This window comes from Staurois parvus, unplaced genomic scaffold, assembly GCF_062004578.1.
Source record: "Staurois parvus isolate SC_StPar_1 unplaced genomic scaffold, SC_StPar_1.0 ptg000453l, whole genome shotgun sequence".
NCBI lineage: Eukaryota > Metazoa > Chordata > Amphibia > Anura > Ranidae > Staurois > Staurois parvus.
In genome coordinates, this window is record NW_028318249.1 from 217,000 (window position 1) to 234,955 (window position 17,956).

The following is a 17,956-nucleotide window of genomic DNA, read 5'->3' on the forward strand; positions in this document are numbered from 1 at the left end:
ATCTTGCTTCTCCGTCTCCTTCTGCATCTTTTTGTTCATGTCAATATTGGATGACATTTGGCCCACTAGGTTTTCTAGGCAACTGTTCCAGAACCTTTGATATTGGTTTACCTTGTCCTGGTAATATTTGAAGCTGACGTTAAGGGCATCCACTGCTTGGCTGAGCTTCGTTATTTCAGCTTGTTGCTGCAGCTGAAATTCATTTTCCTTTGTGACATCCATGTCAGTATTGTTCAGGATATCTTGGGAGTCCATTGCTTTTGAAAGCCCAGCATCCTGTAAAGCCTTTGGGTTTGTCAAATTTTTCTCTTTTTGTGGAATATATTTGCTGCCTAAGGAGAGGCAGACTTTAGTTGCTGTCAAGTCTCCACCTCTGTTAGCAGCAGCTGCATTCTCATAAAAAAGAAGATCTTTAACCTTAGGAACTGGTCCAAGATCCTTGAAAATTTGATAAAGACTGTCTTGTTGGTTTGGGATGACCACTTTTTCATATTTTGAAAGCAGCTTATGTGTGCTTACAATGTCCATTGCATGAAGCTCTATCACTGGATTCTTTAGGGAAATCATGTCAGAATATTCATTGAAGCCAAATTCTTCCTCTGGTTCTGGAACATTAAAAACCTCCTCAAACATGCTCCTGAAACGTGGATGGTTTTTGATTATATAGTCATTCTTGATTGAAGCTCCAGCATTTTCCTTGGGGAAATGGCTATTAATTAAGGTGTGGCCGACAAGCACAGCCACGATCATGAAGTTCTCTTTTTGCCCTGATTCTGTTGACATCTTAAATTTCATTATTCCAAAGTCATCTGGAGCTGCTATAGCTGGCTGGAAATACTGGTACATGAAAAGGCTAAGAGTCTCAAAGACTTCATCTGCACTTGCCTGGGGGAACTTTTTATGCAGGGCTTGTCTTAGGACTCTTGTCACATACCTTATTCCATAAGGTATACTGTGCACATCTGAGAATATTGCATTTAAGACTAGGTCTGCCATGTAAGGAGTGAGAGAAGGTCTTTCCAATAATCTGTGATTTAAGTGAAATATCCTATCTATCACTTTAGTGAGCTTGTTGTGGAGGACATCACATTTTGCAGCCTGCCTGTAAAAGCTGAAGGCAGTCTCAATGCTAATTAATTTTCCTTCCACTATATCCTTGATATGAGTACATTTTTTCTCAAACTCATACTGAATAGCATTTCCCAAAAACTTGACAAAATGATATTCCTCTCTTGGAGTTGAGGCATGATTGTAGAGTCCGGGAAGAAGCCTTTCTTCAAGAATGGTATAGTCATGTACTGACATTCGACAGATGAGCTTGAACAGGTACTTTGGTTGGGTCTGTAGATGATAGAAGAGGTACTGATAGGGTTCCAACCTCTGTGTCTTCCTGCTCAGTTCAAGCATGCGTTGTCTGTCAATGGACATCGCATCTTCAATGTCCATTCTGTTGTCCAGCTTTAGTTTTGGAAATCGGGACACAAGGCTTTCTAGTGTCCGTTTCCCATTCACAAGAATTGATATTTTCTTGTCCAAGGTATTCAACTCCTCTTTTAGTGTTTGGATGGCATTCATTTTAGTGGAAACTTCACCTTCTAGGTAATTTATCAATACCTCTTGGGGAGAAAGGATATCCAAGGAGGAGTCCAAGGAATGGGAATCCTTTAGACTGGAACTAACTGATAATCTTTTGCTTCGGAGCAACTTCTTGGAAAGCTTTCCAGCGTGGTTGCTCCCAACAATTGAGCGTATTTCTACAAGGGATGACATAACCTCATTCTCCATAGTTGTAAAACCTGTAAAATAAAAGAAAATGGTTTTAATTGTGTTCTAACCTTTCCTCACTTTGTCTAAAACTAAGAAAACAAAATTGTGAATATATACTGTATAGTGTGACTTTCTGGGCATTAGACACCAAAATGTTTGTCCCAAAGCACTGTCATTATTGTGACCCTAGCTGGCTTGTCTTCAGCCACATGGAAATAAACAGAAATTGAGCCTCTTTGGCAGCACATTAAAAAAAGGCTGACTTGAAGTGGTTGTAAAGGCTCAAGGTTTGTCACCTTCATGCATTCTATGCATGAAGGTAAAAAACCTTCTGTGTGCAGCAGTGCCCCCCAGCTCCCCCCCCCCCCCCAAATACTTACCTGAGCCCTATCGCAATCCAGCAATGTGCAAGACAGCCTCATTGTCCAAGGTCTCTGCCTCCTCATTGGCTAAGACAGCAAGCAGGAGCCACTGGCTCTCACTGCTGTCGATCACAGCCAGTCAGCCAATGAGGTGAGAGAGGGGGCAGGGCCAAACTGCAGCTCTGTGTGTGAATGGACACACAGAGCAGTGGCTTGGGAACATTACCACAACCTTCCCACACCCGATAACCCCCTCCTTCTCTTCCTATTTCTTTTTCACCATTCATTAATCTTGGATTGGTCCTTAAAGGGCCCACTTAAAAAAAATGAGGGGATATTCACCTACCATGTAAGATATATCCATTCTGACTTTAAAATTGCTCAGGTAACAGTTTAATCCAAAGCCTGTCCACACTAGGCATAATAAAGTTATAATGTTGAGAACCAATTCTACACTATATACCATTCTGCTACATATGCAGATCTGTCACATATTATCCGGCTGTATGTACACAACGTAAAACAAGTATATGGCGTCAATGACAAACAATAAATACATGTAAGCCTAAAGAGCATCTGTGCCCAGACTATGGACATTAAAGTATTCCTATAATTTAACAAGCAGTAAGGGAGCTTTAAAACAAGCCCACCCTAACCCCTCTAGCTGTATATAATGTGAAGTCATTATTACCAAACAACAAAGATGTTACAGCACCTGCCTTGTGTTCCCATTAGGGGGCAGCACCTGCTGTGTTTCTATTAGAGGGCTGGATGGCTGCCAAGATTCAGCTCTCAATAGAAAAGAATAGGGAGAGGAGCTGACTTTGTCACTGCCTGTGTTATGAATGTGTGTGCACAGTACTTGTAGGTAGAGGTGAATGAGAAAAACATGTTTTTGTTCAAAATATGGGAAAAAAATGTAGACAAAGTTTCTTACTTTTTCGCTGAGATTCAACAGTGGTCATTTGATGAGAAATGTTTAAATTGGAGCACATTAGTGCAATTATAAACAAGATCTTTGAAGAACGCTCCTTTAGCAGTCTAGTACAGTACTGCTCACCACGGAAGACAGAAAGTGTCTGCCTGCTACACTGTGACATCACACAGAGGTCCATGACCACAGAGGTCACATGACCATAGTGAGCACAGCTGATTGGTTGCTATTTTTAGATCTTGTTTTGAACAAAGAACTCTGGTCTAAGGAGCCCAGTAATATGTTACATAAGGGGTTATGCACTGTAATTATCAGGAATACTAATGGGATTAATTCACAAACCCCTGAATACATATATTAATTGTGCTCACATGTAATATTTAAACTTGACTGTAATATTTTATATATAAAATAACATTTGTATCTTAGTGTGTTAGCTTTGTGAATGAAGCCCGTAGAGTGGTGTAAAATCAGGCTTTTTTAATAGGAGAAATTGTTGAAATCAATAAATCAACCAAATGTTAATTTACAGCAGTTTGTCTTGGGGTAGGGCTGGTGGGGGGGGGGGGGGTTGTTAGGCGGTTTCCATCCCCCACCTTTAGCTGTGGAACTGTAATTTTCAAATCTCAGTGGATTCAACTGAAAATAACAGTCATTTTTTTTTCAAATTTAGAGACTTCAACCTGCTGCTGAGGCATGGTATGGGGGATGGGCAACACACCTTTATAAACAGTGCTACCCGTACTAATGCAAGTCCAGAGCCATGTTTAGATAGCTTGTTGGGTGATGATGTTGTCTGCCTTTCAGAGGGGACACTGGAGGTTTAATTCACAGAATTAATACACCAGGATAGTATGCTTATATTCTATACACACATCAATCTACAGTATATTTAATGTAAACAGGAAGCTCTCCAGCAGATTGTTGCAGTGTACATGGATGAGGCAAACCATTTAAAGTATAACTGGAGGCAAACCTTTTTTTCTAGTTATGGATAGAGTGGAGAGGGATTAGAACCCCTGTCAGATTTTATTGCTGTCTGTGTCTCCGTTAGGGAGATTTGCCCTCTCTATTTGTCCTGATTACCATTATCACTGAAAGTAAAAGAAAATCCTACATTTTGGGTTGTACCCAGAAAAGTAATAGGGGGGAAATCTTCCAATGGGGACACTAGAGTCTCCAAGGAATTCTGTTAATTTGCTGGGATTTTCTTCTCGCTTCCTCTTTGGCTATGGGACAAGAAGTGAAGGGAAAGGCACAGATGGCGAAAAAAAAATTCTGACAGGTTATAACCCCTCCCTTACTCTATCCAAAATTAAAAAAAGGGATGCCTGTAGTTCTACTGACGGGTGATTAAAATAATCAGCTTTTATTTATTCATGTTGCTTGAGGTGATTGTAGCCCTGTTAGTGCATTTGCGACAGAAACAATTGAGTACTGTCCGTGATACTTTTTGTATTTGCACTAACATACAATTTTGAAGACAAGCTTTCAGGGAGTGTCCCCTTCTTCAAGGTCCAAGCAGTACTATACAAATCACAAAGTTTCATCAGAATGTTAGAAGAGATGGGAAAAAATAACGCTAGAGGTAAGGCACAGCAAAAGCAAAGAAGGGGGGAGGGGGGTAAGACAACACTCACATCACAGAGGGAGTGATGCTTGAGAAGCTTGGGTTTCCCAAAATTAAAAAAAACTGCTGTAAATGATTATAAAGTGTGAGCTGGAGTTTGGATTCAATTTGTTAATGTATCTAAATCTGCTAATACATGTAACACTCCCCTACCTCCAACAAACTGGTGCTGTCTTCTGTGCCTCCTATCTCATTCCTTTCAGAAAAGAAAACTATCATCTAAGTATTGGTAATCTGCAATATATTACATTTTTGGTTTTGGGCTTAATACCGCTTTAATATGCAATACAATGGGAACAACTGGGCCATGGTTACAATACACGGAGAACACCTAGGCAAGGAAAACACTGGCTGTGGGGGCCCGATGGCCTCACAATAAGTATCCATAGACAGCAGGTTGAACACTATGTACATAGACAGTCAGCTCCTGAGCCTAAACTGCAACAACGCTTTTCATAAAAAGGTCTGTCTTTTATTAAACAGCGTTAACTCCACTGACTGTGACAATAGATAGTAAGCTTCTGGGGCTAAAATGACAATTCCACTTCTCAAATCAGGCCTTAGGGGTCTTTAGCATGCTTAGTGTTGGTATAGAGAGTCAGTTCTTGGGCCTCGCAGACCAACCCTGGGCTTCAGGGTCTCCCTCAGTGACCCCTCTGTAGATGCCCCTGTGTGTATTTTAAGCTTTTTATTTAGCATACATTTTCTAGATGTTTTCAAGCCTGGTATGGGTTGTGCAGGGTCCTCACGTATAGTGGGTATTCCTCTATCATGCAGAGCTTAGAGGACCATATTACCACAAATGTATCCCTATCAGGCTCTTCACTATCAAATCAAGCCCCTTAGAACTGCAGTAATTTGGCACTGGCTATCCGGGGCTCCATACAGATGTCCTTCCTTTCTTGCTGACATGGGTTTCATCAGATAGGAAATGAGGTAAAATCTGGAACAGCTACAGTGAATAAAAGAGCTTTTTTTTTTTTTTTTAAAGAAGTTAGTAAAGGCTAGAACAGTGGTTGTTGCACTTCTTGTCTGGTAAAACCCTTGTCACCAAGACTAAAAGGGAAGATATATCTGTTCTGTTTTCTATATCATTTATCTTTATTGCCATAGGAACATAGAAGGCAAGAATGTTAGTATACAAGTCATGGTTGGCACATACGTTGCATGTCCCTTAAACCAATAAATGTGATTAAAAAAATCCAAGCGTTCCTTCTTCCTTGTCTGACCCCCCAAACAAAGCATAAGCCTTTTTTTGTATCACATAATGTTGTCAATTTGTATGGCATACCATGAAGATCTAAGGATTTTGAGGGGAGAAAAAGGGAAGAGGTCGGGCAGAGTACGGAAAAGGAATGTTGTTGGGAGTGATTATGAAAGGAGGGAATAGAGAGTGGAGGGGGAAGGGAAACAGGTGTAGGGGGTCTAGGGCAATTGTGGGGGGCATAGGTATGTGAAGGAATAGTATAGACCAGTCTTTCTGAGCTAGGGTTCTATAAAACCCTAGGGGTCCTCCAGAGGTTGCTAGATATTCCTTGAGAAAAGAGTAACCGCTGACACCAATGATCTTTTTAGCTATCTTTAAGGGGGCATTCTTCCTATTGAGGACCAATGTAAGGTACATTCTTTCCACTAATCACAGGTAAGGTGGACCTTCTCCCACTGACCACCTGTTTAAAGAGTCCCTTTTCTGCTTACCGCCAGATTAAGTGAGCTTTTCAGTAACCATCAACGTAAGGAAACTCTTCACTGATCATTAATGTAAGCTAGAGAATAGCAAAAAAAATGAATAACTCAGCAATGAAGTAAAAAAAAAGAAGTCAAATTTACTAAAAAAGATTTGTTGGGATTAAAACTGGAAGATAAAATTTTGCAATGCTGCCCTTTGGTAATTCCCAGTAGAGAGATCATTCAAATGGGTTTGAATAATGTCAATGCATTTCAGTCACATAACACCCTGCCAAAGACTTGTCTAGAGGGATCATGAATGGGTGCAAACACAGTGCCTCTTTAACTCCTTCATGGTCCCTTTTTTTGGTAGCTGATTTTTTTTATGTTTAATTTTTTGTATTCAATAAATGTTAATAAAAGCACAATTTCCATAAAATTGCTTGCAACAAATACATTTCATTACATGGGTTATATATATTCTGTATATATACTGTACCTCTGTAAGTCAAAGCTCCTTATCATATTACAATTACAATTCCTGTTACCATATATATTTACATAGATAAGATAGCATCTGGCCTATTAGTCCTTTTACATAACTCAGCTCAAAGATAGCAACTGCTGCATCAACCTTCTTCAATGGGCAGGAAGGGAGTGTTGTAATTCCATGTGTTTTGTTATCAGCTTCATCAGGTAGGCAGAGGTAAGCTGTGATATCAAATCATTGATCATTAATATTCAATAGTCAGTGTAAACATACAATATTACATACAAATCGCTATTTCAATCAACAGGAAAACTAAACAAAGGAAAAATTAATACAACTTATACTTTGTATATTAAAGGATAAGTTCACTTTTCACACCATGTTACATGTTACACTCATGTTGAGGATGTAACATGTTATGAATGAAAGGACCAGCCCTCAAACCCCTGCTTTGACAGCTAGCGCTCGCCCGACCGCGTCACTCATTCGCAGAGGGATGTGATATGCATGACACATGGCAACCAATCGAGGCGTGTTACCTAGATAAGGTGAGGTGTTCTACAGTAGTAAGTGGGTTGCTGCTGTGGGTCCCTCCCTAGCGGTCCCCCTCCCATAGCAAGTGGGCCAGACCAGCATTATGGAGACCTTCAACCTAGCCATATGGTATGAGAGTGAAGGAGTTACAACAGGATACACATGAGATCTGCGCTCTGTGTCTGGTGGGATCTCATTCTGTTACTGGCAGTGAGGTAACAGAGGTACGCTGGCTGGTGAAGTCATGGTGTATAGCGATGGGAAACCACCTAACACACATATCCAATTTATTACTATACACCAAATTGCAGATGGTTCTTTTTATCATCTGATGAAGAGGTCCTGTCAGGCTAGGTGTCAAAGAGACAATCTTTTACTCGCCTAGAGTGTGCCAACCTACAGAGCATGCAGCTACTGTACAGCCAGACATGTGCAGTACTTTAAAGTGTGCTCAATGCCTCTGACTCTTTATGCATCAGTACATATGCAACAGTAGGTTGCATTTGGGGAAGGAGAACAGACCAGGACCTTACATGAAGCTGGCAAGTGAAGGTGGATGAAAGATAAGTGCAGTCTAAGGTTGCAGTTAGGGGGAAAAAACAGACCAAGAGCTTAACCACTTGCCTACCAGGCACTTATACCCCCTTATTTACCAGGCCAATTTTCAGCTTTCAGCGCTGCCGCACTTTGATTGACAATTGCGCGGTCATGCAACATTGTACCCATATGAAATTTTGATCATTTTTTTCTCACAAATAGAGCTTTCTTTTGGTGGTATTTAATCGCCACTGGGCGCTTTACTTTTTGCGCTATAAATAAAAAAAGTTTCTTTGTTTCTATGATAAAATTTTTCAAACAGGCATTTTTTCTCCTTCACTGATGTGCGTTGATGAGGCGGCACTGATGGGCACTGATAGGCGGCACTGATGGGCACTGATAGGCAGCACTAAAGGGCACTGATAGGCAGTACTAATGAAGTGGCACGGATAGGCGGCACTGATAGACAGCACTAATGAGGTGTCACGGATAGGCGGCACTAATATGCAGCACTGATAGGCGGCACTGATAGGTGACACTGATGATGGGTACTGATAGACGACACTGACTGGCATCACTGCTGGGCACTGACTGGCACAACCCCTGGGCACTGACCGGTGGCACTGACTGGCAGCACTGCTGGGCTGCACTGGTGGGTGGCAGTGGTGGGTGGGCACAGGTGGGTGGCACTGGTGGGCACAGGTGGGTGGGCACAGGTGGGTGGCACTGCTGGGCACATGTAGGTGGCACTTCTGGGCACAGGTAGGTGGCACTGCAGAGTGGCACAGGTGGGTGCACTGCTGGGCACAGGTGGGTGATCTGCTGGGCACAGGTGGGCGGAGCTAGTGGGTGCACTGCTGGGCACAGGTAGGCGGAACTTGCGGGTGGCACTGCTGGGCACCGATCATCAGGGCACTGATCATCAGTGCCCTGATGATCGGTGCCGATCCCCGCTCTGACAACTGCCGGTTCTCGGCAGTACTTTCCTCACGATCTGACAGCGTGAGGAAAGTGCAGTCGAGAACCGGCACTTGCATTTCCCTCTGATCAGCGTGTCATTGGACACCGCTGATCAGGTGGTAAAAGGCCGCTGTGATTGGCCTTTTACCACATCACGTGATCAGCTGTGTCCGTAGGACACAGCGATCACGGAGATCGCCGGGTGCGTGGCCCCTGGGGCGCGCAGGAGAGCGCGTTCTGGGGGGACGTCATATGGCGTCCACTCAGAACTGGCCGGCCGCAGTGCAGCCGTCATTCGGCTATCTGCGGTCGGCAGGTAGTTAATGAAGTCTGAAAGATAGGTCATGTCTGAGGTTGAAGCTGGGGGAGGAGAACAGACTAGGATCTTGAGTTAAGTTGGCAGTAACGTGAAGTTTGGTATTGAACAAATATGGAGAAGGGTCTGCTCTAAGTCTTATGATTGGAACTAGATGGAAAAGGATTTCTTAATTCTCCTTATCAGGAAGAAGAGACCTGTTATGGCCTCTTGGATCTAAAGAATTTGAAGGACCTTCCTTGGCTGAAGTCTGACATAGCAAGATAATGAATTAGGAGTCTGATTTTGGGTCTTTTACTGGAAAAGGATTGAATAAAGGAGGGTCTGATCTGAGGTCTGTAATTGGATGAAGAAGGGTATGATCTGAGGTTTGTAATTGGGTGAAGGAGGGTCTGATCTGAGGTCTGTAATTGGATGAAGAAGGGTATGATCTGAGGTATGTAATTGGATGAAGGATGGTCTAATCTGAGGTATGTAATTGGATGAATGAGGGTCTGATCTGAGGTTTGTAATGGGATGAATGAGGGTCTGTTCTGAAGTATGTAATTGGATGAAGAAGAGTCTGACCTAAGGTCAGGGAATGAGGTGTGAGGTATTATGTGAGGTATAATGAGGTGTGAGGTATAATGAGGTGTGAGGTATTATGTGAGGTATAATGAGGTGTGAGGTATTATGTGAGGTATAATGAGGTGTGAGGTATTATGTGAGATATAACGAGATGTGAGGTATTATATGAGGTTATAATGAAGTGTGAGGTATTATATGAGGTATAATTAGGTACAGTGAGGTGTGAGGTATTGTGTGTGAGGTATTATATGAGGTACAAGGTATTATATGTGAGGTATAATGAGGTGGAAGGTATTATATGTGGTACAGTGAGGTGTGAGGTATTATTTGTGGCACAATGAGGTGTGAGGTATAATGAGGTGGAAGGTATTATATGAGGTACAATGAGGTGTGAGGTATTATATGTGAGGTATAATGAGGTGGAAGGTATTATATGTGGTACAATGAGGTGTGAGGTATAATGAGATGTTCTCATGGGGCTATAATATGATATAGTGAGGTATGAGGTGTGAGGTATAATGAGGTGGAAGGTATTATATGTGGTACAATGAGGTGTGAGGTATTATATGTGGTACAATGAGGTGTGAGGTATAATGAGGTGGAAGGTATTATATGAGGTACAATGAGGTGTGAGGTATTATATGTGAGGTATAATGAGGTGGAAGGTATATGTGGTACAATGAGGTGTGAGGTATAATGAGATGTTCTCACTGGGCTATAATCTGATATAGTGAGGTATGAGGTGTGAGGCATGATGACATATATGGTGCAGTCAGTACTGAGGTACATCCCCTCTCCTGGTGACGCCCCAATATTTAGTAGTCCGGCCCATACATACAGGCCCAGTGGGAACCCTCTTGTGTAACTATGACAATAGGAGGTTGGCAGCCATTTTGTTGTAGTACAGAGAGTCTGTTGCTGGAGACAGGTTGTCCCCTGGGACGGGCACTTGGTGTGGGTTTCTCATTGTTGTATGGCATTATATGATGATTATTCATTGGTAAGCAGTGAGAAGGAGCGATGTCAGCGCTGTGTGTGGCCTGTATATCTTTGGGAGGTATTATACGGTATAGTGAGGTGTGAGGTATCATGGCGTGTGCTGTGCAGTCAGTACTGTGGTATATCCTGTCTCCTATCAATAACAATGGAGACATCTTCATGTTTAGCGGTCAGGCCAGTAACATACAGGCCCAGTGTGAGCCCTCTTTGTAACCATGGCAACAAAAGTGTGACAGCCATTTTGTTGTAGTACAGAGGAGCAGTTACTGTTTGTTCCTTGGAATGGGACTGGACAGGGTATGGGATTATTATTATTTTATGGCCTTCTATAATCATCATTCAGAAGAGGTGTGAGCGCTCCACATGGACTGTATATCTCCTATGGCTCTGCACCGCAATGATGCGACTCCAGTTCATGTACACAAAGCCTCCAAGGTGAAAAGCAGTCTCTTGTCACAGTTCTGAAGTCTCCAATAGCAACCCCAAGATACTCAAGTGCTCCACGGGTCACCATCTACACCTGGGGTAGGCAACCTGCGGCTCTCTAGCTGTTGTACTACATTTCCCATAAGACATTGCAAAATTGACAGTTACAGCTATGACTTGTAGAGGCATGATGGAACTTGTTGGAGGATGCCTGCTCCGGATGTTTGAGAGCTCCTGTGATGGTGGGTGTGAGCAGTAACGGCTGGAAGTGTCTTAGCAACATCCTAGCAACAGGAAAGGATGGGATGATGCCATCTCTGGGAGTTTTTCAACCAGGCTTCAGTAGTGGCCTACACCTGTAGCAAGGCTGAAGCATAGCATATTGCATGGCTGTCCCATTCGCCTACGTAGCAACAGTACATGGTACACGTGAGCTGCATTCCAAGCAGCAGAGCCACTACCACAGATATTCCAGTTGTACTTGGTGTACCGGATGTGCTTCAGCAAGAGTTCCATGTGTTCGTATGTTTCCTTCATGTGTGCAGCATAGCCAACAGGGTATGCAAATGACAAAAACAGAAGATTTGTATAAAGCTGTATGTGATAGGTTTACCATTTGCGGACCAGCAATGTACCTGTATGTCGCTGTCCGCGCTGCCAATCTCTACTTGCGATCCGGAGCTTTCTGATCATGTGACCGCTGTGACAGCCAATCATCGTGGTCACATGATTAGAAGCCTCTTAAAGAGCCAGGAGGCGCCTGCGTTAAGGGGTTAAAGCTGAGGAGCGCTGGGCTTCCCAGGAACTTTTTCCATAAGCAGTATACAGTATTTGCCCACTATGGCATGCTTACCTTGTGCATTTTTTTTCTTCCAGCAGAGAAGAGGCCGTGGTTCCCCACTGACGCTCAGATTCATAAAGTGCAAGTCACCGTATAGAGCACAAGTCTTGAAGCTGGCGGAGTGCTGAGCACATCAGTTATGGTGAGTTTCTAGATTTATCATTGGACTTGATGATACTTGATGATACTGTGGCTTGATGAAACTGTCATCCCATAATATGTGACATCTGTGTAGTGATTGCATGGGGCTTCTGTGTGCCATCTCTAATGTTTTAGTCCACATTCTATAAAGTGAAGAGAAATGTAATATATTGCAGCTTGCCAGTCCATAGATGTGGTGGCTCCACTAGTTTTCTTTATGTAGCCGGACATCACAAATGGGGTTGTGATAGAAATTTATATTTCTAATTATTTTATCCAGTTGACACCAATGATGGGGTTTGTTTTATCCTTCTGGCACCAGCAATCTGAGACGTATTTTGAACCTTTGACACTGATATAGGCCCTATTTTACTCCAGTGACACCAGTGATGGAGCTTTTTTTTCCTAATGACACCAATAATATAGTTATTTTAGTGCTGGTTCACACTGATGTGGTGCGGGATTTGCAGGGAATTATTTTAATTTCCCGCACCACATCAGAGTCACACTCCGTTTATGCGAACCACTGCAGGTGTCTGTGTTAAAGTGTTACTAAACCCACAACAGTAAAATCAGTCTGTATATGCAGTAAAGTATGCTGGTTATACTCACTGTGGAACTTAAGGGGTTAATCCTCCACATTGTTTAAAAAGTCTCTTTGATCCTGTCTTCTCTCATCCTCCCCTTCTCCCACTACCCCCAAAACATCTTCTGATAGTACAAAGCCCTAGGAGACGCTCTGCACATGCTCCACAGAGCATTGCTAGAGAGTTTTTGTTTTTGGGAGGGTGCATGTGATCGGCACAAGGCCAATCAGCACTGTGCAGACAGAGGGTCAAAGGTCATTGTTGTAGCCCCTGGCTATCAGTCATGTAGCCTCATAAGACAGTGAGAGGAGAATGTAAACTCCTACTACAAGATTACCAGTGCTCAGCTGGATGCTGATAGAAGTCACAAGACCGCTCTAAATGCTGTTGAGTAAACGTATTTAGCAGTTTATTTTTACTAAAATTATTGCATTTCCATGTTCAGTGTACTGTGGGAGACCAGGTATAGTGAATGCAGGGTCCGGGGTTTAGCAACATATTAAGTGAACGACACCCCAAAAAGGTTTGCAGGTTCGGGTGAGTCAGATCACATAGTTGTGAACACCCATGAGTCCTGATTTCAGTGCAAAAAAAAAAGGTATGCACCTTTCCTGCGGGAAAGACTGCAAAGAATGGCATGTGATTTGAACAGGAATACAGTGCGATTCCTGTCCGAATCACATGCGGTTTCCCACACTGCAATAGTGTGAACCGGTCCTTAAACTATGGAGCAGATTGAGGAGTATCAGAGAGAAGAGGTACATCCTCTGCACTTGTTTGTGGGTCAAATTGGCATCTATATCCCTTTCCCTGTTCCCTTTTAGATATTAAATGGAGATGTAAATATTTTAGGGTTTATCATAATAGGGATCCTACATCTTTAAAATTCTGTGGGATAGATAGGATGGATGCCCCATGGAGAGGGGGTGATATGGTTAAAAGTATTTCTCAAAATTAAACAAAATGGATCTACCAGATGGGGACTTTGATCCCTAAAGGGTTAAACGCAGAGATTGACATTAATTGTTATTTATCTAACTGGTAGCTTTATCTGAGTGAAATTTAATTGTTTTGGGTGGGTATATATATAGAGGGAACAATATTTATTTATACTGATTTTGATTTAATTTTACATTTTTATTTTTTTATTTTATTTTTAATTTTATTTTCTTATTTTATTTTATTTTTTCTTTATTTTAGTTTTATGTTTAATTTTATTTTTATATTCTCTTAAATTTTTTTTTTTTTTTTTTATGTTTTTATCTTTTGTGGTATTTGTTTCCTCAATATGTATATTTACACATCCATACTATAATGTATATTATATATTTACATTTTATTTCTTTTTTAATTTTGATTTTCCTCTTTACATATGTAATCATTTTTTGTGATATGTTTTTAAGTTCATTTGCATGTCTCGGGTCTCCTTATGAGTTTGGGCATGGTTAGTTCAAGTTTATAATAAAGTTTTGTGGGGTTGAACTAACGAGTAGATAGAGATCTGAGCTATTCAATTTGATATCTCTTTGAAGCAGTGTTTCTCAACTCCAGTCCTCATGGACTCCCAACAGGTCATGTTTTCAGGATTTCCCTCAGATGAAACAGCTGTGGTAATTACTAAGGCAGTGAAACTGATCAAATCACCTGTGCAAAATAATGGAAATCCTGAAAACATGACCTGTTGGGGGTCCATGAGAACTGGAGTTGAGAAACACTGCTTTGAAGGAATCTCACAGGGTATGAGCAAGGGATGACAGCTAGTAGTTTACATATTTGTCTTTATTGACCTGTGGAAGAGAAGGGGAGGGACCTTTTATTGCTATTTAAGCGGCCTGAGACTGGAGGTGTGTGTCTTGAGAACGCCCTGTGGGTGGGGCAAAACGTGTCGACGCACTTCCGGTCTGCTGCCCTGACGTCCTGCGTCACTTCCGGTGAGTGGAACGCACGCCAAGCGGTGTGTTCCAAGCGACCATCTTTGGAGCTGTATCCTGTCATCCCTTGCTACAAGCAGGCTGTGAGGTCTCTGGTATGAGATGTGGATGTAGTGGAACTCATTTGGGGCAATGGAGGCAATAAAATAGATGTTTTTATTCATCTTCACAAATGTGAGTGGTCTGGCAATTTTTACCAATATTGCATTTTTTACTAGCAGTATTACACTTTTATATATTTTTTCCCTTGCACTGCTGTGGAGTTTGGTGAGAGGAGAAGGTAGGAGCGAGTGGGAGAAAATACCTTATATCCTATATGGTGGGAAGGAGCCCTGAAAGCTTATAAAGGGGGTCTAGGAGTCCATAACATCATAATAGGCGCAATACTCACCATCATCTGGTGAGTGCGGTTGATGTTGGTTTTTCACTGGTGATTGGTGGAAGCATCATTTTGCTTGGATATTTGTTTTTTCACAATTGATTGGGGAGAAAGGACTTTTTCTTTTATTTGGACACTGTAATATGAATGATATTTTTTTAAAAAGGAATTTTTTTTTGAAAGGTCACTTTTAGAGATGAGCGAATTATTCAAAAATTCGATTCGGCTGATTCGCCAAATTCGCGGAATAAATTTGATTCGAGTCGAATATATTCGCTGCGAATTTAACTTATAAAAAGGGTGTTTCTAGGCTTCAGAGAGCCTTTATATTAGTGCAGAACACTGTACCTTTAATTTAAATGCCCTTGGAGTCTGCTGGGGAAGAGAAATAATACTGTCAGTCAGTATGACATGCAGATGAGTGCCGTCGATCTTAGAATCACCGCACACTTCACTCATTTGGGCAGTCACGGGGCCAAAACCAGAGTGTGGAGCCACAGTGTGGCGGTGGAGGTAGCAGCAATGGGAGGCCATACAGCACCCTATGACAAAATGGAACCCACCAGCAGTGTGAGGAGACCTGAAAGTGGCACATGGCAGAGTGTGGCGATGGAGACAGCAGCAATGGGAGGCCGTACAGGGACCCATGACACACTCTGGACCTGGCAGCAGCATGAGGAGGCGGTACAGGGGCCCATGACAGATTACGGGCCTGGCAGCAGCATGAGGAGTCGGTACTGGGGCCCATGGCAGATTACGGGCCTGGCAGCAGCATGAGGAGGCGGTACAGGGGCCCATGGCAGAGTGGCGGAGCGTAAGCAGCTAAAATTGAAGGCCATACAGAGGCCTATGTTAAAAAGTCCCCCCAGCAGCAGCGTGGGGAGACGACTATCAAGAGTCCAATGGCAGAGTGGCGGAGCAGAAGCAGCTTCAATTGAAGGCCATACACAGGCCTAGGTTTAAAAGTCCCTCACAGTTAATTCCAATAACGAACTCTACTCCTCCGTGCAATCTACTTACGAGACCCTGGGCAGGTCTGGGTCCAATTTGTGGTAGAGACTGGTTTTGTTCAGCCATGCTTGAGCGAGTAATAACAGGTCTGTGCTGCCCTTTGGTGTCTGGCTTAATGCGCACAACACTGAACGTCCCAGCGTTTGTCAACGATTTGACGTTAAGTGATGCAAACCCGCTGAACCACGTTCATGAGGAGCCGGTACAGGGGGCCATGAATCAGTATGGACCTGGCAGCAGCGTGAGCAGACGACAGAGGCACATGGCGCAGGGTGGCGGTGGAGGCAGCAGTATTCGGAAGCCATACACAGGCCTAGGTTAAAAAGCGGAAGCCGTCAGCAGCGTGAGCAGACGACAGAGACACATGGCGCAGGGTGGCGGTGGATGCAGCAGTATTCGGAAGCCAAACACAGGCCTCGGTTAAAAAGCGGAAGCCGTCAGCAGCGTGAGCAGACGACAGAGGCACATGGCGCAGGGTGGCGGTGGAGGCAGCAGCAATGGAAGGCCATACAGCACCCTATCACAAAATGGAACCCACCAACAGTGTAAGGAGACCTGAAAGTGGCACATGGCAGAGTCTGGCGATGAAGTCAGCAGCAATGGGAGGCCGTACAGGGACCCATGACACACTCTGGACCTGGCAGCAGCAAGAGGAGGCGGTACAGGGGCCCATGGCAGAGTGGCGAAGCGTAAGCAGCTTAAATTGAAGGCCATACAGAGGCCTATGTTAAAAATAACATGTTTGGGGCATGATTCATGGCGGATTTAGTCAGTTGTGTCAGGAACTGGTGGTTTGAAATCCAGACTAATCCACGCCTGATTCATTTTCACAAACGTGAGTCTCTCAACACTTTGGGTGGACAGTCGTGTCCTCCGCGGAGTTACAATACCTCCTGCCGCACTAAACACGCGCTCCGATGCCACGCTACTGGCCGGGCATGACAGCCTTTCAAGGGCAAATTCAGCTAGTTGGGGCCAAAGGTCAAGTTTCGTTGCCCAGTAGTCAAGGGGATTGTCTACCTCGGTTGGCAGGGTGCTGTCCAAGTAGGCCCAAGCCTGTTGTTTGAGGTCCTGCTCCAGGTCCACCTGATGCTGCTGCTGCTGCGGCTGGTTAGTAGTTTCCTCACTGCGCTGGTGAAGAAAGCTACTCATCATCGACTGCAGACTGAGGCAGCCGCTGCTGGTGGAGCTGCCACTGCTCCTACCACCCCACCCCTCCCCTGCTGCCATGGCAGCGGAACGCGAGCGCACAGGGCCCACAGTGTCTGAGGATGGACGTTGGCGCAGAAAGGCAGAGACCAACTGACTACATAGGTGGTTTTTATAGTACTTTATTTTGGCCTCCCTCTCAGCAGGTGTGAAAAAGGCCACCATTTTTGTACGGTAGCGAGGGTGCAACAAGGTGGACAGCCAAAAGTAATCCCTCTGTCTGATGGTTATTATTCGGCTGTCGCTACGCAAGCAACCGAGCATGCTATGGACCATTTGTGCTAAGGAATGCGAGGGACTCCCTGCCTCCATCTCCACAGCATACTGCCACGGTGCGTCTGGGTCCTCTGTCTCCTCCTCCTCCTCTACCAGATGCTCCTGCTCCTCCACTCCTGTCCGCTGAGTGGAAAAACCACCCATTTCACTCAATAATTCCTGAGCACCAATGTCCTCCTCTACCTCCTCCTCTTCTTCCTGTCCTGCCCCCACAGGGGTCATGTGGCGTTGAGATCTGTGCGCCACGTCTACCGCACCCTGACCAGCCATTGTTAACAGCATTTGTTCCAGGACGTGCAACAGAGGAATGACGTCGTTCATCCCATAGTCCTGCCGACTCACGAATAGCGTGGCCTCCTCAAAGGGCCTGAGCAAGCGGCAGGTGTCACGC

The 17,956-nt window shown here is 43.8% G+C and overlaps 1 protein-coding gene across 3 annotated transcripts in view; it reads left to right on the forward strand.

The window, feature by feature from the left end:
* The window catches only part of LOC149453048 (uncharacterized), a 189,553-nt gene that overhangs the window by 109,858 nt on the left and 61,739 nt on the right, over positions 1 to 17,956 (forward strand). For all 3 annotated transcript variants that reach the window (XR_016314737.1, XM_089688737.1, XM_089688738.1), the window contains exon 3: positions 12,067 to 12,173. The gene's annotated coding sequence lies outside the window, so the exon portion shown is untranslated. The remainder of the gene's footprint in view (positions 1 to 12,066; positions 12,174 to 17,956) is intronic.